This window comes from Apium graveolens, chromosome 6 (assembly GCF_009905375.1).
Source record: "Apium graveolens cultivar Ventura chromosome 6, ASM990537v1, whole genome shotgun sequence".
Classification (NCBI taxonomy): domain Eukaryota; kingdom Viridiplantae; phylum Streptophyta; class Magnoliopsida; order Apiales; family Apiaceae; genus Apium; species Apium graveolens.
The window spans coordinates 103,836,105-103,861,764 of NC_133652.1; the positions used below are offsets into that span (position 1 = coordinate 103,836,105).

A 25,660-nucleotide genomic window follows, 5' to 3' on the forward strand; every position below is an offset into this window, starting at 1 on the left:
AAGTAAATTTGAGTAAGCTCAAAATCATAATTTGCTTGTGTAAATGATTTCCACATAAATAACTAATTCAAACATGGGATTTCTAGTATGTTAAAGACTACTAGGTCAGCATCTAGCACACTAATCCTCATTAGAATGAATAGCCACAGAACATTCAAAACACTATCAGAGTATATAGAATCACATCAGATAATAATTAGTATTTAATATATTATAGTTTAAGCACAGATTACACAGAGATAAGACAATTTGTAAATACTGATCATAAAGTCTGATGCATGAGAACAAAAACTAAGCAGATTTTGAGAAAGAACCTGAAACCATTCCAAGTTCATTTACCAGTCTTGTAAAAGTAGATTCACATAGTGGTTTTATAAAGATATCTGCTAGTTGTTGATCTGTTGGAATAAAATGCAATTCCATTGTATCTTCCATCACATGTTCCCTTATGAAATGGTACCTAATGCTGATGTGCTTTGTCATTGACTATTGAACTGGATTACCTGTCATAGCAATAGCACTTTGATTATCACAAAAAATTGGTATTTTAGAAAATTCTAACCCATAGTCTAGTAACTGATTCTGCATCCAAAGAATCTGTGCACAACAGCTTCCTGCAGCAATATATTCTGCTTCTACAGTTGATGTAGAAATTGATTTCAGTTTCTTGCTAAACCAAGAAACCAATCTGCCTCCAAGAAATTGGCAGCTTCCACTAGTGCTTTTCCTGTCTATTTTGCATCCTGCAAAATCTGCATTTGAGTAACCTATTACCTTAAAATCTGATTCTCTAGGATACCACAGTCCTAGATCAGCTGTACCCTTGAGGTACTTGAAAATTCTTTTCACAGCTATTAGATAAGGTTATCTTGGATCAGCCTGAAATCTTGCACAAAGACAGGTACCATACATGATATCAGGTCTACTTGCAGTTAAATAGAGTAAAGAGCCAATCATACCTCTGTAATTAATAATATCTACTGATGATCCAGTATCTTTATCTAACTTGGTTGGCCATAGGAGTGGATACAGTAGAACAGTCTTACATTCCATATTTCTTGAGTAAATTTCTGGTGTACTTGGATTGATTTATGAAAGTACCTTCTTCATTTTGCTTGACTTGAAGTCCCAGAAAATAGCTAAGTTCTCCCATCATACTCATTTGATATCTTGACTGCATTAGCTTTACAAACCTTTCACAGAGTTTGGCATTTGTAGAACCAAAGACGATATCATCTGTAATAACCCCAATTTTTGGAATTTTTAAAACCCTTATGAATAGTGTTTTGCTGATTATGCTGAATAAGAAAACTTTTCATGCCACACTATGTAGGGGTTCTTTTATTGATCTTCTGGGATATTATTAGTACTCTATGTGGTATATAAGTGTATGTAAAGATCATCAGAATCCAAATCCGAACACTTTGATTTTTTCCCGAAAATCCACCAGATATCGAAAGAATTGAGTATAAGGTAACAGGATAAAAAGGATTTAAATTCAAGGATTTTAATATAGGATCATAAAAGGAATATAATGTATTGAGAAAGGTTAAGGGAACCTAAGTAATAAGATCCCGGGTATGATCCCTCAAACGATAAACGAAAACGAAAGTTAAGCGAACCGTATAACAGATCAGCGGTCATTAGCCAAATAATTAAAAGCTAATCAAAGAGATTAGTGGGGATGATGTCATCAAACCAATGAGAAGAGGACAAAGGAGGGAGGGTGACATCACATGGTGACATAAGCATGACCAAGCAAGTGTGTTGTTGGTTGAATTAGAACCACACAAAATTACCATGGTAAAAAGGTAACAAAATAAATCAAAAAGTCAACCAACCAAGCCAACACTTCATTTTCACCAAAAACACAAATTTTTTTCACCATTCTTCATCTTTGCTCACGGCTTTTCTTCTTTTCCAAAGAAAGAAAAATCAAAACCTAGTTCCAAGCTTTGTTAAATTGCAAGGTATTTATCTAAGACTCCTTATGCATAGTTATGGATATCCTATAAGTTTGAACTCCTAAATCCTTCATAATTTCTTCCTAAAAATCATGGAAGAAGATGGTGCATAGTGTTTTTCAAGAACTAAAATTTTTGTTCTTGAAGTTTTGTTTAGTTTAAGCTTGGATAAGGACTTTAAGGGTGATTCTAAGCCATTCTCTTGATTCTCCACTCTCCAAGGAAGGTATAACCCCTCCAAACCCTAACTTTATTTGAGTAATTAGGTTTAGTTTTGTTGATTTTAATTCATGGGAGGCTTGCTTGTTGTGAATGTAGAGATTAGTTAGTTTTGTGAAGTTTTGGAGTGGTAATTCTTGGATTGTTGATTAATGAACTTAAGTGTAGTTAAATTCAAGTTTAAGAATAAGTATAAATTGTTAATGTTGAGTTGTTGGGGCTGTTATGATGTAGTATGGATGGAGTTTTGATTGGGTTGTGATTGTGGATTGATTGTGGGTTGAATTGGAGTGTTTTAAATTTGGGTAATCGCGTAAACATAGTTGTCGTAATGTCCGATTTACTTTAGGCTATTTTTGTTCTTAACATTAGGACCCGTGAACTCACTTCTAGGTTTTGACCATTTCCATGATTAGAAATTTCATGTTACGAGCTTCGTTTTGATATGTAGTTCGTTTGATTCCGATGTACGGTTTAGGAGAAACGACCGTTTTAAGTAACAGTGTTTCGCGACCGAACCATTACCCCTCGCCTTACTTTGAAACCTTGGTTAAGGACCTTAAATGACTAATAGGGGTATGAAACATTTATGTAAAGTGTATTAGGCAGTTGGTAAGGTACTCGCGAAAGAATCGCCTTAAAACTCGTAATGGTTAAATTATTAAAAATGGTGGAGCCGAGGGTACTCGAGCGGCGTAAGTGAATCGTTAAGCGCAAAAGCAAGCGTTAGAGTCTAATTGGTTAAAGTCTAGTTTCTTAAGCGACCGGGGTTTAATTCCGACTTATGTTGTTGTTCATAGGTTGTCGGACCCACTCTAAGCTTAAGTCTATCCGGGAGCACTCAAGGCAAATTTTCTACCCGTATAACTGTTGTTGTGATGTATATGTGTATATGCATGATCTTGTGATAAATGCATGTTTGTTATTAGCAAATTCTTGCGATATATTGTAGCATGTGATATGGTATATATGCATGCCTGTTTCGTATTCTTGATTTATATATCTGTTGGTACAAATGCTTATTAGTTGCATAATACATATGCTAGAGATAAGCAGTAGTTGCGTATACCCTGAGGATAGGGGACCCAAAGGTGAACCCTTTTCTAAAATCGGGAGTAGATGTTCCCGAGTATATGATATATATATAGTTATATATATATTGATATAGTTTTCAAAACTATTAATCGAATAAGGTTTATTCGATAACTTTATTTTATTTAATGAATATTACTTGAATATTCATTCGAGGACTTATGACTCAATTTATATTATTTAATGAATATTATTTCGAATATTCATTCGGGGATTATGACTCCGTTTATTTTATTAATGAATATTATTTTGAATATTCATTTGGGGGCTTATGACTCCGTTTATTTTATTAATGAATATTATTTTGAATATTCATTCGAGGGCTTATGACTCCGTTTATTTTATTAATAAATATTATTTTGAATATTCATTCGAGGGCTTATGACTCCGTTTATTTTATTAATGAATATTATTTTGAATATTCATTCGAGGGCTTATGACCCCGTTTATTTTATTAATGAATATTATTTTGAATATTCATTCGAGGACTTATGACTCCGATTATTTACTAAGTAATATTCTTTATTTTATTAAAGAATAATGTTTCGATAATCAAACTTATTTTTGATTATTCAAATAAAGATAGTACTTTCGTATAAGTATATCTTTGGTTATTTAATACCCATTTCAAGTATGAGTTTAACACTTCTACTTCGATTATTTTATAGAGATTATCCTTTTTGGGAATATTATTATTTAAATAATAATATTCAGATATTTTCTAATATATTGGGACTGATTTATTTTAATAAATCAGCAGTACTCCAAACATTCTTAAAAATGTTTTCGAGTCTTCAAATTGACTTTTAAAGTTTAGAGCGGATCCCAAAACTCATTTTCAAATTTAAGATCTTCCTTTTGAAGGGGACTTGAATACTCGTTCAAAAATCTAAAGGATCCGGCTCTGTGGTGTATTTTATATTCGCAACGAGGTTGCTGTTTTGATAAATGAATTGATTACTTACCCAACGTTCGGGAAGTAAGCCCATCTATTTGAGTCGGCATAAGCAACATGGGCTAAGTGGGCGTCCATGAAAGTGTAAGTGGCTCAGTAGGAGTCCATCAAATGCGTAAGTGGCTGAGTGGCAGTCCAGCATAAGGTCCTATTACGGCCAGGGTGATGACCAGTGGGGAATTCGTCCATCTACTAGTAGAAAAGGTTACTTATTGGTATCTTTGCCCGATCAGCAAGATATCAGGTTTATGCCAAGGTTTTCTCCTTTCCAAAATTCATTGGATATTGCAACTCTGTTTATAATTTTCATAACAGAGGTTTTCAAGGAGTGTATGAAATGTATATATATATAGGTGTATATATATCGGGACTTAATGAAGTATCTCGTAACTTCATTATTTATAATGATATTTCAAGGATTGAATATATTCAAGTCTTATCTTGTAGTCTCATCTGTGTGATGAACTTTTGAAACTGATTATAACTTGAACGGTGGTAGTTCAAGTAGTATTCGAATATAAGTATATTGGAGTATCTTGTAACTTCATCTTTTAAACTTATATCTAGTAAATGATTATCTTGTGCATGTCAAAGATTTTCGGAAAAACGTTGAGACAAGGTTAGATATATGAGATCACCTTGCAACGATATTTTATACAGTTATAAACGGGAACTCTGTGTATATTATACATGTCAGAGGATTTCAAAGATTGTGAAAAGTATATATGTATATATATACTGAATATTTTGCGACTTGGTCGCGTTAAGATATCAGCTTGGTTCATTTCCTCTTGACCAAGACTTTCATGAGTACTATGAGAATGCTCATATATTGTTAATCATTATACATATTATTTTGGTGGGCTTGTTGCTCACCCTTGCTTTCTTCTTTCATCACACAACAACAGATAGAAAAGATGAACAAGACCAAGCTCCAGATTCGCAAGCGGTTGGGAAACGTTCTGCAGTTTCCTGTAGGCGTTGATGCCGTTATAGCCGAGGTAGGATCTACCAATAGGCTAGGCTTTCAACTTCTGATGTACCAGATTTATGTATATTTATGAATTGTAATAATGGCAAAGAAATGTAAATCTATTCAGAAACCCTTTTAAGGTGTAATGGCGTATAATTTTGGAATAAAATGACTCATGTTATTTTTGGATATTCATCTCTGAGACTATAACTTGTGGTGTGTGTGTTTATTGTGGGGTCACAGTACAGAGTAGTTGATTGTTTATTAAGATTGGGTGTTATTAAGGGTAATAGAACTCGTGACAACCCGGATCCCCGACCCCGAATTTGGGGGTGTTACATCATCAACATATATATGTACCAAAAGTAAGTCATTTCCATGGTTGAGGCAGAATAGTGTTTTATCAATTGTGCCTATGTTAAATCCACTTTCCAGAAGAAATTGAGCTAAAGTCTCATACCATGCTCTTGGAGCTTGCTTAAGGCCATAAAGTGCTTTATCAAGTCTGTAGACATGATTAGGAAATTTTGGGTCTTCAAATCCTGGAGGTTGTTCAACATATACCTCTTCTTCCAATTCTCCATTGGGAAATGCACTTTTCACATCTATTTGAAAGACTTTAAACTTCTTGTGAGCAGCATAAGCCAAAAAGATTCTTATGGCTTCCAATCTAGCAAATGGTATAAATGTTTCATCATAATCAATACCCTCTTGTTGCGAGTAACCTTTAGCAACCAGCCTTGCTTTGTTTCTTGTAATTATGCCATCACTGTCAGTTTTGTTTCTGAACACCCATTTTGTGCCAACAATTGATCTGTTCTTTGGTCTTGGCACTAGGGTCTAGACTTTATTTCTTTCAAATTCATTTAACTCTTCCTGTATTGCTTGCACTCATTCAGCATCTTGAAGAGCTTCTTCCACTTTCTTTGGTTCAGTCTGAGATAGAAAGGAATGATATAGACATTCATTTGATGTTGTTATTATAGTTCTGGCACCTGCTTCAGGATCTCTAATTATTAAGTCAGGTGTGTGTGATTTGGTCCACTTCCTTGCAGATGGAAGTTGATCTCTAGAACTGGATCCTCTCCCATGATTCATGCTGTCTCCATCAGCATTTTCTGATGCTCCCTCTGAAGTTATGTTCTCTGAAATTTCAGAATTTGAGTTGTATCCTTCAGGAATTGAAGAATCAGAGTTTCCAGAATTATCAGAATTTGGCTCATCAGAACTTGAAGAGCCAGTGACAGGTTCTGATGCTTCTTGAGAGTCTTGAGTTGTGATAGGATCTTCAGCTTGCTCCCCCTGAACAAGTGCAGTTTCCTTTGGAGTCGTTACCACAGTTCCAATGACATCAGAATTTAACCCGTCAGAACTTACAGGATCAGGATTTAAGTTATCAGAATTTACAGAATCAGAATTTAAATCTTCATTTTCAAATCTCAGCTGATCATGATCATTGAAATCTTCAAGTCCAATAATCTTTTTATCATCAAAAGATACATTGATAGATTCATTGACAACCCTTGTTCTTAAATTGTTGACTCTGAAGGCTTTTGTGAAAAGTGGATATCCAACAAAAATTCCTTCATCAGCTTTTAGATCAAATTTTGCAGCTGTTCAGGATGAGTCTTAAGAACAAAACACTTACATCCAAATACATGAAAGTATTTCAGATTTGGCTTCTTTTTCTTCACCATCTCATATGGTGTTTTTCCATGCTTGTTTATGAGTGTAGCATTCTTTATAAAATAAGCAGTTTGCACAACTTCAGCCCAAAAGTAGGTTGGCATCTTTGCTTTATCAAGCATAGTTCGTGCAGCTTCAATGAGAGTCCTGTTCTTTCTTTCTACAACTCCATTTTGCTATGGAGTTCCAGGTGTAGAAAATTCCTACTTTATTCCATGCTCTTTGCAGAACTCTTCCATGATTGAATTCTTGAACTCAGTGCCATTATCACTTCTTATGATTTTAACAGAATCTTTGACCAACTTATCCAGCTGTTTGACATGATCAGTTAGAGTAGATGTAGTTTCATTCTTCTTGTGCAAGAAATACACCCAAGTGTATCTTGTGAACTCATCCACTATAACCATAACATATTTCTTCTTTTCAATAGACATGACATTGATTGGACCAAATAGATCAACATGCAGTAAGTGATAAGGCTCAAGAATTGAGGATTCAGTTTTGCTCTTGAATAAAGATTTTCTTTATTTTGACTTTTGACATGAATCACAAAGGCCATCAGGAGCAAATACTGATTTTGACAGACCTCTCACAAGATCTTTATTTACTAGCTCATTTATGTTGTTGAAATTTAAATGAGAGAGTCTCTTGTGACAATTCCAGCTTTCTTCAATTGATGCTCTACTCAACAGATATATTGCAGAACCATCAGAATTTGTTGAAAGTCTAGCTTCATATATGTTACCATGTATGTAACCTTTCAGAACCACTTTACCTCTAGAATTACTTCCAACTTCACAGTGTCTTCAAAGAAATACACATGATAACCTCTGTCACATATTTGACTAACACTTAAAAAGATTTTGTTTAAGTTCAGAGACAAGAGCTACTGATTCAATGATGACATTTCCAAGATTGATATTTATATATCCCAGAGTTTTTCCCATGTTTCCATCTCTATAAGAAACTCCCGGGCTAGCTTTTTCCACAAAGTCTGATAACAGGGCTTTATTTCCAGTCATATGTCCTGAACATCCACTGTCCAGAACTAGGATGTTTTTCATGTTGCCCTGTAATCACAAAGACCACTATTGGTTAGTTTTAAGGACCCAGACTTGCTTGTTTCCTTTGGTCTTTTTAAGTTTTTTAGCATTTACAGCGGATTTAGTTTCAGAGTTTATGCTAACATGCTGTTTATCAGATTTTGTATCAGACTTTACACTAGAAGGAATTACACTAACTTTCTTTAAAGAAGGTTTTATTTATTAATAATCATGGTACAAACTATGATATTCCTTACAAGTATAAATGGAATGCCATAAACTACCACAATGAAAACAAGGATTTTGTGGTTTAAACCTAACAGACTGACTCTTAACTCCTGATTTAGGAGGTAAAGAGTTTATATCTTTATTTTTCCTGTAAAAAGAAGCAAGATGGTTAGGGTTTCTACAGTTATAACATTTCTTTCTAGGAGCATTAGGAACAGACATATAATTATTGCTTTTATTTACACCTTCCTTTCCATTCCTATTTTTCCTAGCTTCCTTTACCTTGTTCACATTTCTAATCTCTTTCAGCTTATACTTAAGCTGCTTCTTTGTCATTAAGCCTATGTTTACTTCAACTAGTTTATCCTGTTTTAATTTGTCAGAAGTTAACTTTTCTTTTATTTTTGTCTTAGAATCTTTCATCTTTTCAGAATCAGCATAACAATTTTTGCTACAAATTTAACAGGATTTACTTTTGGCTTAGTAGTCTGTTTAACAACTATTGGCTCAATTTGCACAGTTCCTTTCTCACTTTTATCATCTCCATAACCTAAGCCCTCTTTCCAGTTTCCACTACTTAGTATATTCTGAGTTGTTCTGCCAGAGTTAATCCAAGTTCTGACGATCTCTCTTTCCTATCTAAATCAGTTTTTAGAGATTCATTCAATTTTAGCACTTCATCTCTAACATACAAAGCCTCATCTTTTTCTTTCTTAATTTGATGAAGAAAAACTAACTCCTTTTCTAAGTAGTCATTTCTGTTTTTAAGAGCAAGACTTTCAGATGTTAATCTTTCACATGTTAAAGTATGATCTCTAAAACTAATGAACATGGTTTTAAGGTATAATCTCAACTCAGTAATATCATCAGTATGAAAAGCAAAAGTTGTTTGAGGTACCTTTAATTCAGTAGTGTCAGTATTGCTATCAGCATTTGCCATCAAGGCATAGTTCACCTCATTTTCAAAATCTGAAGTGTATGTCCAGCTTTTCTTCTTTGTGACAAGTGCCTTGCCTTTATCACTTTTTCCTTTCTTGTAGTCAGGAGATATGTGGCCTCTTTCACCATAATTGTAGCACTTGACATTTGAGTTATCTCCTCTGTCAGACTTTCCTCCTTTGCCTTCAGACTTTCTGAACCCTTTCTTATCAGAACTTCCACCTTTCTTGGAAAACTTCTTGCCCTTTCTGAATTTCTTGTAGGCTATCTTTGTGATACCCTTCACCATAAGAGCACACAGTTACATCATCTTTGCATCAACATCAACTTCAGATAAAATTTTAGTTTCTGAATCATCATCATCAGAATATGATGACTCTGAATCAGACTTTATGATGAGAGCTTTTCCTTTGCCCTTCTTTGAGATAACAACTTTAGGAGACTCATCCTCAGCTTTAAGAGCAACTGTTCTTGACTTTCTTCCATGCCTCTTGCTCATTTGATCCATCTCAAGTTCATAAGTCTTGAGCATACCATAAATTTCATCAAGAGTAGTTTCAGTAAGGTCATAGTTGTCTCTTATGGTAGTAGACTTCAAATCCCAATTTTCATGAAGAGCTTAAATGAATTTTAGGTTTGAATCTTCAAGAACATATTCCTTGTCCACTAGTGACAGATCATTCAAGAGTTTGGCAAACCTGTCATATAAATCAGTTAAAGATTCATCAGCTTTTGAGTCAAAGTGCTCATACTCTTGAGTGAGTATAGCCCTCCTGTTCTTTTTGATTGCATCGGTTCCCTGGTATCTTGTCTCTAAAGCATCCCATATCTCTTTTGCAGTCTTGCATCCAATTACCCTGTTTGACATGACATTATCAATTGTACTATGCGGCAAATGCCTTACCGTTGCATCCTTGACAATAGATGAGATATCTTCAGGTGTGTATTCACCTCTCTCCTTCGGTATGGTCTTTGCTGGTTGATCAACAACTGCAACAGAGAGCTTGGTAGGCTTATATGGTCCTTCATTAATTCTGTCAAGGTATTCTGGATCTGTAGCTTCCAGAAACATAGCCATCTTCACTTTTCATATGGGATACTCAGAAGGTCTCAGTATGGGAACCTTAATAATCTCATATCGACTATGGGTTTGAGTGTTTTGAGTTTCTTGAGTTTTGGTGGGCTTAGTTGGGGTTTGTGTTTCTTCAGACATGATTGTTTGGATCTTTACTGTATGTGTGTTAACAGAATAGCCCTGATACCACTTATTAGGTCACACAACACTGTAGAAGGGGGTTGAATATAGTGTTTATACAATCAAATCGATTTCAACACAAGTATGTAACAAAGATCAAATATATTCAAATAAACTCTGTTACAATAGAACTGTTGTTCTCTCTCAGTGATGAACAATATCACTAAGAGCTGCTAGGTTACAATGTATAATGTTCTCGATAATGATAACACTTATAGTGTAAACCCTAACCTGTTTTATATAGTACACAGTTACAAGATATCTTCTAATTGATATGGAATATAATTTTGTCTCCTAAAATATATTATTTAGATATCTTCTATAAGTCTTCTAGTCCTCTAACTCTTCATGCATATCTTCTTTTCTATTAGTCAAGATCTTCTCCTGTAAATCAGCCGCATTCCTTATCTGAAGTCTTCCCGCACTTAAGCCCTGATATATATCTTCTAACGCCTTAAGTTCTGATATTAAATTCTGACTTCAGTAAGTTCTGATTTCAGTAAGTCCTGATAAGTCATGTTATTAAGTTCTGAAAACTAAACACAAATCAGATTAGACATGACATCTCAAATATATGTAACAGAGAAAGTCCAGAGGTGGCACGATCCGGGTCTAGTGCTCAAATTATTTGTGTCGGGGCAACAAGTTCTTTTATTCAACACCCATCTCCGTCTTTTTCCTGGAAAGTTGAAGTCAAGATAGTCAGGGCCGTTTATTGTCAAAACTGTGTTTCCACATGGAGCCTGGAAATTTTTAAGAATGATCAGGGCCAATCATTCAAGGTGATTGGTCAGAGGTTGAAGCATTACTATGGTGACATGATAAATCGTGAGGTGGTTAGTGCCGTTCTATATCCATTTGAGCTCAAGGTTCTACGTCGAGCTAGCGACGTAAAAGAAGCGCTTCTTGGGAGGCAACCCAAGTTTGTTATACATTAGTAGGTAGAGGAAGCAAGAAGAAAGGGGAAACCACAAAAAAATCAGAAAAAGAAAAAAAATTCAGGATTGACTATAGAAGCCTGGCGCGCCCGCGCTAACCTAGCGCGCGGGAAAAGCACGGCCGCGCCGGTTTGGCAGAAGTAGCGCGAGCTCGCGCTGTCCTAGCACGCGACCGTGCCGTGGTCCCGACTCAGAAAAAAAATAAAGGCAGTTTTAAGGGGAAAATCGGGAATTTTGCTACAAAATCAATTCCCAACCGAATTTTACTCCCCCACATCCCAAATTTCCATCTCCAAATCAAACCCATTACTCCCATTATTCCCATAATCAAATCCCACTTCTATTTCATATATAATTCTCTTTTCGCTACTTATATATACATACACCTTATACACAAAATTCTTCACCACTTCATAAACTCTCAAACATAAATTCTCTCTCAAACACAACTCTTATTCTCTTTACTCAATTCCAATGGCACCCAAGAGACAAAGAACATAAGTAAGCAGCAGCAGCACCGATTCTTCAAGTGTGGGTGGTGTAAGGCCAAGGTTCTCTACTCCCGAGGCTGAAGCGGAGTATACGAGGCTTCTCTCGAAGTCAGTCATCAAGGAGCGAGGTTTTTTGCCATCAGGGAAGGATGGTAAGCTATTGGAGATGATTTTGGAGATGGGTTGGGTACCTTTTTGTGAGGCTCCCGCTGTTTTGTCCATGAGTGTTGTTTGCGAGTTCTATGCGAACGTGAAGGCTGAGAAGAATGGCTTCATGGTGGTTCGAGGGAGGACTGTGGAGTACAGTGCAAAGGCTATCAGGACGGTGATTGAGCAGCCCACGAGGAAGGTCGGGCAAGACATGTGGAATGATAAGAATCCAGAGGACTTTGATCTGGATCTTATTGTTGCTACGCTGTGCCAGCCCGACACTCACTGGAAGATCAAGAGGGGTATGATCGAGTATTATACGTTCCCGGCTTCCAGCATGAACAGGTTCGCCCGTGCATAGAACGCGTTTATTTGTGCTAACATTATGCCATCTTCGCATGTGCATGAGATTACTGTGGAGCGTGCACGACTGTTATGGGGCATTCTTTAGGGAGATTATGTGGATTTGGGGATGGTGATTTATCAGGGTATCCTGAAGTTCTTGAGGGGGAGTACCACGGGGTCTATTCCGTATGCGTCCGTTGTGACAAAGTTGTGCATGGCAGTTGGTATTCATTGGCCCGCACATGAGCAGTTGCAGATCCCGAGTGCTCCTATTGATAACAATACTTTGGGTACGATGCAAGAATGGGATGGAAGCAAGCCCGATCTGAAGGGTCTTGGTTATACTTTTGACCACCTACCTGGTGGGAGGCCAGGTGCTGGGGCTATTCAGGTGAGCAGGACTACATGGAGATCTCAGCTAGGAGATGAGGCAGGGCCATCACAGCAGGCACGTGTGGAGGAGGAAAGAGCTGATATGGGAGCTAGCATGAGCATGATGCAGTACAAGCGTCTGGCTAGGAGGATGGATGTGATGCATGACATCCACGACAGGTTTGCACGTGATCTCACCCAGGATTGGGGACAACTTTTAGAGCCACCGGTGTTGACATCCAGTGGTTAGTTTTTTGGTGAGGATTCCATGTATCCACCTCCGGACACACCTGACACTCCACCCGTTGAGGGTGAGGAACCTGCTTCCGATTAGGTATGCCTGAATTCCTTACTATTAACTTCACTGAGGACAGTGCATATTTTAAGTTTGGGGGTATTAGTTGAAGGAATATGTTTGTGTGAGTCACATATAGTTTGCATATTCATGATAGTTTAGTTCATATAGTTGCATATTTTGCCGTGTAGTTTTTTTTGGTAGTTTTTATGTTACTTTGTTCATATAGTTCATGCATTTGCATTATAACATGATCCCGTAGATGATTTTTCCAGTTAATTTGTGATATTGATGCTAGTGTAGTGATATTGTATTTAGTGATTTTAAGTCTTATCAAATTAGTTTGCATGCTAGAGACAATTGTATTTCATTAAGTCTTATAGGTTTCTAGAGTGCTAGATCATGATCATGGTTTGTTTGTTTGTCGAGGTTTAATCGCTTGTTTATATTTAAAATTTGGGATATTCTCTTAATAATAAAATAACATGGATTTTTAGAAATTGGAAAAAAATTGGATTTCATTGCTAGTTGTTGTGGCTAGGTGTCAAATGGCTAGTAGCCGACTCATATTTATATGAGTAGTCTAGGGTTGAGCGAGATGGAGCGAAACGCACTCGTTTAGAAATTTGTAATATTGAAAGAAAAATAAAAAGATATTGAAAAAAACAAGAAAAAAATGAATAAGTGTTATGTATAATTGATCACGAGTGGGCTCTTTAGTACTCGAGTTATTAAGTTCTTAGGGGACTTTGTGCCTAGTGACCTAAGGCTTTTATAGTATGGGATCTACTAACCTAACACTCGCTATATGGGTACTATTGTATAAGTCTTTTGTGGACCTCACTTATTGCATGATCAAATAAGCATATGTGTTTTGCTTTGTTTGAATAAAAGCATGAATTCATATAAAACTCCAATATAAGAATTAAAGTGTTATAAGTTATTTTGAGTTTAGTTTTTTATTTTATTTATAACCTTGCGATTGCCTTGTTGAGCAGTGAGTCATGATTATAGATCTAGTTGCAATAGTATATCTGTAAGCATTTGCATACACGCACGTCTCTAGTTTGTAAGTTGATTTGTATGATTTGATTGATCTTTATGCGAGTAACTGTATTTGTTGAGATGTTGCTCGTTGATTGGTTTAGTTATTCTATTGGGATCGTTGCATTCATATTAGTTGCATTCATGCATTGTTATTTCTTGTTCTTTGAGTCAGTTTATGCTTGAGGACAATCATCGATTCAAGTTTGGGGGTATGTTGAGTGGCATTTATGACACTTTATAATGCTCTAATATGCTTTAAATTGATGTGTCTGTACTCAAGTTGTTAAGTGTTTTGATGTGTTTTCTAGTATTTTTGCATTTCAGGAATTATCTAGGTAATCAGGTGAATTTAGCATTGATTTGGTGCTAATTTGGTCTCAAGGTGGTGTTGGAATAAAAGCTCGTGGAAAGCCGGCTCGAAGCAGCAAGAAAAAGAAAAAAATCTGAAGTTTTTCCAGAAGTATGGCGCGCCCGCTCTGGACAAGCGCGCGCCCGTGCCAGGATGTCGAAAAGGCAGCGCGCCCGTGCTGTGATAGCGCGCGCCTGTGCCGGTGCGAATTCAGAGAATCCTGATTCTATTCTAAAAACAGTTAGAGGACTTCTAGATTGCATAGGGCTACTATATATATTCAAATAAAGGACATTTTCATTAGAAAGACATATCAGAGCGCAAGGAGAAGACGACAAGAGACCTATAGCAGAATTCAACAAAGGCAAAGACGATCTAGTTTATTCTTGTGAATCTTTGTTTTGAGTTGTAATCATGGATGCTCGTTTCTTGTTTTGTTGAACCTATACTCTTGTGTTAACTTGGTTTTGTTTATTCGTTATAAAGACTACTGTTGTGGATATGTTGTGAACTTGATGATTTAATTAACAAAACCTATTAGTAGATTTTACTTAATAAAAAATGTAGCACTCGACGGATAAGGAATGTAATCCCGACGGATGACTCTATATAGTCCCGACGGATGATGATCAATTATCTATTGAGTGAGTAGCTTGTGTAATAATGAGTCTGTAGCACATTTCTGCATACACCTTGTTTAGACTCTGTAGTAGTACTCAAGTCATGTTGACTTTAATTAGATATGCAGAATAGGTTGATTAATTGTACATAGATGATGTCTTGTAATTCTGTATAAATGAAATGAAGTCAAGTGCCAGATAGTTACCCGACGGATAAACAACAATGCCACTCGACGGATGATCAACAAGGCAACCCGACGGATGATCATGTACCCGACGGATAATCAATTCAAACATCAGTTGACAGTGACAACTCAGTCACATCCGTCGAGTATATGCAAAAGGAATGTGGAAGTTTATTCAATTGGGTTTTAGAGAACAAAGAAGCATTGCCATTTCCATGCTATTATGAAGATATTCAAAGATGCTGGAATAGAGTAATGAAGCAGCAGAGTATTAGACTTGATAGGTTTTATTTTATTATCTTGTCTTATTACTTTATAATCTTGGTGTTATATAAACCAAGACGTAGTAAATAGAACAACAGGAACTCTAAGCAAGATAATTCTCAGAGAAACATTTGTAAGCTGTATTCTTAGCATTTCTCGGTAAACTTAGTTGTTCATATTTGTAAGCAGCTGTGAGCTAATTTAGCTACACAGAGTTCTCTTGATACAATATATATCTCTCGTGGATACATTCAAATCCACCAGAAAGTTTTTAAAGACTTGTGTTTTTAATTACTTGTGTTTTGATTTTACTAACTTTTTATTCCGCACTTAGCAAATCAAACACTTATATATATTATTAAGATAAAACATTTTATAATTTGAGAAAAAGGTTCAAGAATGCCATTCAACCCCCCTTTTTTAATTCTTGTTGCATTGTTAGGGACTAACAACTATGTTTGTTATACCATGCTTTCATCGGAACCCACGTTGTTGATGAGCCTGATTATGGTTTAATCATTATCGTGGGGTTCTAACAGATTTATTTATGGATTTCTTTAGTTAATTTATTTCGATGCCTTAGTGTGTGGTGATTGTATGATAACCTAGTATCGATTGTACGTATTCGTCTTATGAGCGTCACGAACTTATAAGATAGTGTGTTAATCTTTAATGAAGCGACAGTGAATTTAAGGATTTAGAACTTGAATGCTAGCATAGGTTCATGTGTTATTGTTATGCATGATTCGTAGGTAATTTTAACCATCTTACTTGCCTTATATAATCAAGATAGATAACTTGTGCTTAAACCGTTACGTTGTCAAATTCTATAGACATATAGGGTCTCAATATAATTGGTATCTATTCAGCTTCTATCTCTTTTGTGGATGTCTGGTAGTATGGTATTCGTGCAACGAAAGTTGGCGTTTATCAGTTTCGTGTTATCTGATTAGTGTCATCACCATTACATGCTAAGGTTAAGAACAATAAGGCTATTAAATGAAGTATTTAATGAAGTTAGAATCCCATGTTTGTCATATATATTAATTCAATCGTCTTTACTCCCTTAGTTATAATTATTAGTTTAATTCTTAGTTATAAACAACCTCAATTTATTATCATCTTAGCATTGAATAATAACCATACATTGTTGCTTAAGTGCATAAATTAATTAGTTAACCAAGCCAGTCTCTGTAGGAATGAACTAGAAAAGATTCTATATTACTTGCGAACGCGTATAGTTGCGTGTATTATTAGCGCGTGTTTAGCGACTAACAGTAATTCGCAAAGCGTTGGCAGCGATCGCACGCTCTAACGTAGTTCGTGGCATCCTCCGTCATCGTAGGCCAATAATAACCTTGGCGTAAAACTTTCATCGCCAACGAGTTACCCCCCGAATGATTACCACAAATTCCTTCATGGACTTCCCTCAAGATGTAGTTTCCTTCTTATTCATCGACACATCTGAGTAACGGTTGAATGAAGCCTCTCTTATATAAAACTTTATCATACACCGCATACCTTGTAGCTTGGTAGCGGAGTCGTCGAGCCTTGAACTTATCCTCTAGAAGTGTTCACTTGTGAATATAGGGAAGAATGGGCGTCATCCATGTTTTCTTATGAGCTTCTTCTACTTGCATCACTTCTAATTCTGGGATACTAGGAATCTCCTGGATTTCTAAGGGTATAGATCCCAATAACACAGCCTCCTACCGGAATACCATTTTTTCCAGAGCGTCCGCATTGCTGTTCTTTTCCCGCGGTTCACATTCCAATCTGACCTCTTTGAACCTTCCAATCAGGTGCTGCGTGCATCTCAAATACAATTTTGTTCGCGGTCCTCGATCTTGAAACCCCCCATTTACCTAGTTTACCACCAGCTTGAAACCCCGCATTTACCTCCAAAGTTCCTTAGATCTCTTCCAAAGGAATGGAAACCTATGACAGTCTCATTGAGAAACTCTTAAGATTACAAGGAGTTTACTTTGGAGAGACTGTATGGCATCTTGAAAACTTATGAGCTTGAAATAGAGCAAGATGAGAGGATGGAGAGAGGAATGAAGAAAGGAGGATACATTGTACTATTTGCTGAGTTAGAGAAAGAGAAGGAGATGAAGATGGAAGCTGTTGAATCAACTTCAAAGGTCTGTGAAAACAAGGGAAAGGGGCTGGTAGCAGAAATGAAGATTCTTTGAGCCAAGATGACATGGAAGATATTGATGAACATCTAGCATTTCTTTCCAGAAGATTTGCCAAGCTCAAGTTCAAGAAGAACTTTGGAGCAGCTAAGCCAAATAGAAACATGGTGGATAAATCAAAATTTAAATGTTTCAAATGTGGCTTGGCAGGGCACTTTGCTAATGAGTGTAGAAAGTCAGATTCCAGCAAGAAAAAGTTTGAGCCTGTGGATTATAAACAAAAATATTTTGAGTTGCTTAAACAAAAGGAAAGGGCTTTCATTACACAAGAAAATGACTGGGCAACAGGTGGTCTGGATGAGGATAAGGATCTCAGCTATGTCAATCTAGCCCTAATGGCCAAGTCTGATGAAACATAGACAAGTTCTTCAAATAATCAGGTAATCACCACAAACCTTGCACATTTAACTAAAGCTGAGTGTAATGATGCAATAAATGATATGTCTACAGAATTATATCATTTGCATGTTACACTTAAGTCTCTTACTAAGGAAAGTGTCAAAATCAAAGAAAACAATTTGTTTTTAAGTGAGAGGAATAATGTGCTAGAGTCTCAGTTCATTGAATTTGAAAAATTAAGAATTGAGTGTAAAATTGCTAAGGATGAATTAACTGAGTCCTTCAAGAAAGAAGAGATCTTGAAGAAGCAGCTTGAACGAGAACAGAAGGTGATTAAGGCATGGAAAACATCTAGAGATGTTCATGCTCAAATCACCAAAGTTCAAGGTATTGAGTCCTTTTGTGATGAAGCCTAGAAGAAGAATAAGGAGAAGCTAGAATCCAATTTGGTTGAAGGATTGCTAACAGATGTAGACTCGACGGATGATGAGGGTCATCCGTCGGATAAGAAAAAGGGTTATCCGTCGAGTGATATAAATCCTCATCCGTCGACTGTGAGCAAGCCTGTGAGTAAAGCCAAACTTGTCAAGTTAAATGAGAAATATGGATCAGTTTCCAAGAATTTTGTTCCAGGTGAATCTAGTCAAGTGAAGAAGGAGAAAAATGCTAATGTTGGTCATATGACTGTCAAGCAATTGAGTGACAGACTGAAAAGATTGAGGTTAAAACAGAGGCTAAAAGGAAAAATAATAGAAATGGTAATGTAGGAATTAACAAGCATAACAACTACACTCATGATAAATATGCTTCTAGAAAAATCTGTTTCAAGTGTATAGTGTAAATCACTTGTCTGTTAATTGCAAATCTGCCATGCCTACTTCCATATCTGTGTCACCTTCTTTTTCCAACATGAATGCCATGCCTTCTATGCCTATGAATGCTATGTCTGCACAGAATATGAATGCACAATTTGCTAATATGCCATTTGCACCTAATCCTTATTATGCTGCATTTAGTATGCCACAAATGCCATTTAGCATGTCTTACTGTAATAACATGTTTACTAATAGCATGCCATTTTCTGTTAATCAAAATATGCATGATAATTCTGCTATAATGAATGGTTTCAAAGGTCCAACTCAAATGACTAAGGATGAATCTGATATTCCCAAGTCAAATGAGATCAAACCTAAGAAACAGAAAAATAAAGCTTAAAAGGCAGGACCCAAGGAAACTTGGGTACCAAAATTAATTTGATTTGATTTTGATGTGTGCAGGGAAATAGAAAGAATCTATGGTAGTTGGATAGTGGCTGTTCAAGACACATGACTGGTGATTCTACCCTGCTCACAGAGTTCAAGGAGAGAGATGGCCCAAGTATTACTTTTGAAGATGACAGCAAGGGTTATACTGTGGGATATGGCTTGATTTTAAAAGACAATGTCATCATTGAAGAGGTTGCCTTAGTGGATGGTCTCAAGCACAATTTGTTGAGTATCAGCCAGCATTGTGATAAAGGCAATTCAGTAACCTTCAACTCAGAAGTCTGTGTTGTGACTAACAAGAGGAGCAACAAAGTGGTTCTCACTAGTGTGAGAAAAGGAAATGTGTACGTAGCTGACTTCAATTCATCAAATGCAGAATCTGTTACTTGTCTTCTCAGCAAAGCAAGTCAGGATGAAAGTTGGTTATGGCACAAGAAGCTATCTCATCTAAACTTTAAGACCATGAATGAACTTGTAAAGAAAGAACTGGTTAGAGGCATTCCTCAAGTGGAGTTTTCTAAGGATGGACTGTGTGATGCTTGCCAGAAGGGAAAGCAAATTAAAGCATCATTCAAAAAGAAGCTTGATTCAATAATTGAAGAACCTTTGTAACTGCTACACATGGATTTGTTTGGACCAGTCAATGTATTGTCCATTTAAAGGAAAAGATTTTACCTAGTAATTGTAGATGATTTCTCAAAGTTCTCTTGGACATATTTCCTAAAGTCTAAAGATGAGGCTAGTGAAATCATCATCAATCACATAAGGCAAGTAAATAATCATCCTGATTTCAAAGTTAGAAGAATCAGGATTGATAATGGAACTGAGTTCAAGAATTCTGTTATGAGAGCATTTTATGAAGAAATGGGATTTTGCATGAGTTTTCAGTAGCAAGAACTCCACAACAAAATGGAGTAGTAGAAAGAAAGAACAGATCACTTATAGAAGCTGCCAGGACAATGCTTGAAGAATCTAAATTACCAACATATTTCTGGGCTGAAGCTGTAAATACTGCATGCTACACTCAGAATATTTCTCTGGTTAATCAAGCAAAATGCATGACTCCCTATCAATTGTTCAAGAACAAGAAGCCAACTTTAAATTTTCTTCATATCCTTGGCTGCAAAGGTTATAACTTGAGAAATCAAACTGATCAAAATGGGAAGTTTGATGTTAAAGCAGATGAAGGAATTTTTGTTGGATATGCTGTTGGTAAAGCATATAGAGTCTACAATCTAAGAACAAACATTGTTGTGGAATCAATACATGTTGTATTTGATGATAAAAAGACTGAAGGACTGCAAGATGGAGATTACCATGAGAGCCTCAAATTTGATAATGTGGAGATGGTTAGTGATGGCAGTGATGATGAAAGTGATCAAGAAACAGTATCTAAGGATAATGCATAAAAATCCACTACCAATGAAGCACAAAATTCAACATCTGTCGAGTTGCAAAATGCTTCATCCGTCAGGAGACAATCTGCTTTATCCGTCGGGAGACAACTAGCTTCATCCGTCGGTACTCAAAATTCACCATCCGTCGGGTCATCAAAAGAAGCTGGTAGTCAGAATAGATCACTTACATAAAGTTCTCCTTTCTCAAATCGAAGATCCAAATTTTCTAGAATATGTTTACTATCTTTGAAAGCACTTTATGGACTGAAGCAAGCACTTAGAGCCTGGTATGACACTTTGTCAAAGTTTCTTTTAGAGAATCACTTCACTAGAGGTACTGTAGACAAAACTCTTTTCTTTAGAAATGTTAATGGCTCTTGTATACTTGTTCAAATTTATGTAGATGACATTATTGTTGGCTCTACAGATGAAAAACTTTGCAAGAAGTTTTCCAAATTGATGCAAAGTAAGTATGAAATGAGTATGATGGGAGAACTAACTTACTTTCTTGGTTTGCAAGTTAAGCAAGTTAGTGGTGGAATATTCATTAGTCAAACTAAATACATTTATGATCTTTTAAAGAAGTTTGATCTAATGGATTGCACATCTGCAAAAACTCCCATGGCCACTACAACTAAGCTTGAATTAAACACTACTGAAAAGTCTGTGGATATTTCAAGTTATAGGGGCATGGTTGGCCCACTTCTGTACTTAACAGCTAGTAGGCCAGATATAATGTTTGTTACATGTATATGTGCTAGATTTCAGGCTGATCCTAGAGAATCTCACTTAGTAGCTATTAAGAGAATTTTCAGATATCTCATGGGAAAACCAAAACTTGGCATTTGGTACCCTAGAGATTCTGATTTTGATCTAACTGGCACTACACCATATTTGGCCTCTAGCAACACCCAAAAAAAAGTGTAAAAATGGCCAAAAAGTGTTAGCTAAAGCAGAAATTTGGGCTATGGTTACACTTTTTGAAATTTTCGTGGTGTTGGATTTGCTCATGCTACAATAGGGATCTATGGTAATATTTTTTGACCTTTTGGTAACATAGCTGTAAATGTAACAATAGAACCCCTATGGTTACACTTTCAGTATATATGGTTACAAAATAAAGGTGTAACCACAGATCTACTGCAACTTACGTAAACTTTTAGTAACACTACAAAACGTGTTACAATAAACTCTTTTGCAACACCTTTTTTCTATTGTAACATAATATTCTACAACAATTAAATTCTTTTGGTAACAGGTTTGTAGCTTATTGTAACACTTTTTTTAAAAACACTCTTGTATCCACTGTAACACTCTTTCATTTATTATTACAATTCTCCCTATTTTGCCAATATTAAAATATCAATTGGTCGCACTTGTTAATTTTTGAAATATAATAAAACATGAATCAACTTGCAATATTAAGACTTGAATACATATATGAACTTGGGAACCATCAATAAAAGTACAAGTTCATCCCAACAAATACAAAGTTCAAGCAATCAAAATAACCAAAGTTCTAATTAATTCCATCCAAAAGCCACCAATTTACTAGTTATAGCTAACTGAAACAAGTGAAAGGTTCTAATATCTTCCATAAAGTAGTTACTAAGTACTGAAGTTGCCGGAGTTGCCATTTCCACCTCCTCAAAGTTAACCTTCAGTTCTGGATTCTTCTCCGCGAACTTTCTCATCGTCTGCTGGATTCAACTCAAAGATCTAACTAAATGAGGATATACAAAATCCAAATCAAGTTTCAGAAGCACCTATAGGATATCAGGAAATTCATAGATAGAGCGCCAGAAACAATGAATAAGCCTTAGTATTAAGCTAGATATATTGCACATTTGATATAAAAAGTGAGTTAAGTGATTGTATAAGTTATAGTACATGATACTTCAGCCTAAATACATCGCGTTCTGCCACTTGTGAACTCATGACTGTATTGAGTTTATTGACTATTGATATATTGTTAAATGCCACCGATTAATATTTTATTTGCTATATAAAGACTAGAGAGGGTATCATTTAAAATAAAAACAGGTTCAGATTGTAACTTAAATACCACAAAAGCAAATATTGATAATTGTTAAAAATGATCCATCATGATAATTTTTACAAAAAGGATTAAACTTTTCGGAGTAGCGTTCTTATTGTTTATGTACTTCAATAAACTATACAAGCATTAAAAAATTACTAACCTTCACCATTACATTTCCATTGTCACAGACAAGAAGTTGCATATCCTCAGCATCGGCCATTATATATCACTGCACAATCATTATTAATTTAATCAAATAAAAGAGAAATACCCACACTTTTCTCTGTAGAAGCCTAAAGCAATATCCTTTTCGACTTTATATAATCCCCAGAGGTTGCTATTAAATTATAGTACATCATTAAATCTATCTTTCTACAGAAAAATAAGTATCTAATATACGCAAAAATTAAATTTTATAAATTTTAATGTGGTCTTACTTTACACAACCGACAAGGGATAGAAAGAATTAGCAAATTGAGAAAAAAATCTTATAACCAACTTGAATAGAAGAAGTCCGGTGAGTACCTTGTCATCCCTAAGCAATGCATGACAATCAGATGGTTCCTTATCGAGTAATTGGGTTGCATACACAGATAGCAGCTTATGTTGCACTTTCTAGAACAGCAACAAAAAATAATAATAGCGGTTGTTATAATAATAATAATATCACCAAAACTTGAGCAAAAGGCAAAAGCACAATCAAATAGCAGTTGTTATAATAATAATAATATCACTTCCTTTAACTTGCTTCTGTCCATATTTTCTCCAGTTGTATCCATCATCCAATTTACTTTGATCTCTATTAGTCTGCGATGATTGTGATGATTGCGCATAATTGTTTAAATTGGACTGCTGAGCAGCATTGCTTTGCATATTGCTTGGTTCATTGTCATTTATGGTGCAAATCTCTGAAGTGCGCCTATATCAGGTTGAACACTTGCGTTGTTCATAAGAAAGTCATTCTTCTTAGCTGGTTCCTCAAAGTTTCATCCACCTTATTTTCGCTTCAATGAGTCTTCCTGTTTAAGTAAGAATCAAAAATTAATCATAAAAGCACGTAAAAAAGCTACTCAAATTTAGGCTTCAACTTTCAGTTTACTCAACTCATCAATAAACATAAATCAAAATTTTAGATCAATATAAATGATCATATTCAAATTCCCTCTTCACTTATTCATCCTAGTTTGACATATGACCACAAAATCAATTTATGAAACAATAAACCTAAAATTTGATCTGAACTAATGTAAAATTATGGAATTCAAGTATGCAACAAAAAATCATTGCAAATGCTAAAAAATAAGACAACTTGTTAAAATAAAACAAACAATTAATCTACAGAAAAGATAAATTATATACCACTAAGTTTGTATTTGCAGGAACCAATGATGATGATGATGTTGATGAAGCAGGCCTTGACTGAGACTCAATGATACTGCATGTTCAATGGGTCTCCTTGATCTCTAGCTAAACAAAAACCTCCATGATCTTCTTGAGCTTCCCTCCATTTCAGCGCCCCAGTCGCTTGATCCCATGGTGACTTTATTGTAGCTGATCTATTTTCAAAGACAATGAAGTTAATGAGAGTGTACTTACATTAGACCGGTTTCTTGTTGAGACTGCATGTGATATACTACTCCTACATGTACTGTTATGTGCATGAAAAATACTTTCTCAAATATCTCACATGATACTTTGCACTTTTATAACTCCCTCACCTGTAATATGGAATAATTCTAATTTCTTATTCCAAATATAATTCCTCAGGATAAGCATTAAAAATAAAAGAAAGTTTGAAAAAAATTATGCTTTTTCAAGTGAATAGAAATTTAATTCTATTCATCTTATATAAAGGTATGCATCATAATTTCAAGCTCATCCACCAATCCCCAAAGTGGATAATTCAAATGACTCATCACTTAACCACATATCATATACACAGATTTTACTAACCCAACTAATTTTAGTTAAATTCAAGATATTTTACTTATTAGCACACTGGTCCGTTCCGTTTACACTTGGTTATAAATTAAAAATGGAATGTATAAACGAAATACCTTCTTGCATGTATGGTGTGATATTTGTAATATAATTATCAGCATAAAAAGAGGTGACAGAATATCTCAGAAAACATACATTTAAGAGTTTATTCTTGTTACGGAAGTATTGGTATGCCCCTCCGTCAATAATTACTCATCAGGGTCATGGTCATTATTCTTTAATTCTCTTTAGTCGATGTTCACCAATAACGACTCTTTAATCTCTAATTAGCTAATAGTTGTAAGTCATTACTTTTTTTTTTGAGCTATTAAGGTTTCTACCAGGTTCATATATATATATGAACTAAAATTACTTAACTTAGATCTTATTACATTTAAACACAAACCCAGATACAAAATTACAATACATGAAGAAACATAAATAATCTGACCCGACCAGGACCACAAAATAAATTTAGACAATTTACATGAAAAACAAGACAAGTATACAAAGATGCAGGCTTATAATTATAAAAATATATGAACTAAAAGCATAGATAACAAGACCATTAAACAGGACCACACAAAACTTAAACATGAGAAATAAATGTTTAATCAAACACAAATTAAAGCATACAAGAAGATAAGTGAAGAAATAAAGCACATAAATCAAACCTGATTACAAGAAAATAAGCAAAGAAAATCAAAGCATACCCGACTAAATGTTGAATCAAACAAGAAGAAAGCCCCAATTATAAGCTCGATTGAGAAGAAAGTCTTAATTACAAGCCCTAAACCCAATTGAGAAGAAAGCCCCAATTACTCAAACTACTAGAACCCTAATTCACTACAAGCCCCTAACTACTAGAATCCTAATTTGCTCCAAGCTACTAATTACTGAAACCCGACTGAGAAGACCCCAAACATGAAATCCTAAAACTCCAGGCTATGAACCGACTACATCTTTTCGATTAGCTCTGTGTTTTATGTGTTGAATGTGTGTTTTGTGTGTTGTCTCGACGAGAGAGTGG

General features: G+C 35.5%; 1 long non-coding RNA gene across 3 annotated transcripts; it reads right to left on the reverse strand.

The window, feature by feature from the left end:
• Positions 1-22,091: 22,091 nt before the first annotated feature.
• LOC141668409 (uncharacterized) lies at positions 22,092-25,660 on the reverse strand. Of its 3 annotated transcripts, none has more exons than XR_012553056.1 (5): positions 25,344-25,660; positions 24,010-24,201; positions 23,176-23,669; positions 22,811-22,879; positions 22,092-22,375 (listed from the first exon to the last, which is right to left on the reverse strand). It is a non-coding gene; the product is annotated as an uncharacterized LOC141668409 (long non-coding RNA). The 3 variants fall into 3 exon arrangements; XR_012553055.1 differs by having other exon boundaries at positions 22,092-22,332; positions 24,010-24,206; XR_012553054.1 differs by having other exon boundaries at positions 24,010-24,206.